A 492-nucleotide genomic window follows, 5' to 3' on the forward strand; every position below is an offset into this window, starting at 1 on the left:
GTGCTTAAAATGATGTACACAGCCTATGTGCGCTCCGTCATAGACTATGCCGTACCAGTTCTGTGCACCTACTCCCAAAGCGATATAAAAAGGCTTGAAAGCATTCAAAATGAAGCCATGACAATCATTCTTGGAGTTCCAAGAACTGCCAAAACGTCTAATCACTGCCAAACGAAACGTTTGGCAGTCTCCGTGGTGTAGTGGTAAGACACTCGCCTGGCGTTCCGCGAGCGCTGTCATGGGTTCCTATCCTGGCCGGGGAGGATTTACTGGGCGCAATTCCTTAACTGTAGCCTCTGTTTAACGCAACAGTAAAATGTTGTTGTGTTGATTTAGGGGCGACGACGATCATGGGATCGGATGCGCCCCGGCTGCCCGATACCGGGAAATAGCGAAGGGATGGGGTCCCTATAGTCTCTTCAGGCCATAGACCCTACAATCTCCTCAGGCGACAAATTTTACAGTCTCTTCAGGCCATAGACCCTACAATCT

Source organism: Procambarus clarkii, chromosome 52 (genome assembly GCF_040958095.1).
Source record: "Procambarus clarkii isolate CNS0578487 chromosome 52, FALCON_Pclarkii_2.0, whole genome shotgun sequence".
Lineage (NCBI taxonomy): Eukaryota > Metazoa > Arthropoda > Malacostraca > Decapoda > Cambaridae > Procambarus > Procambarus clarkii.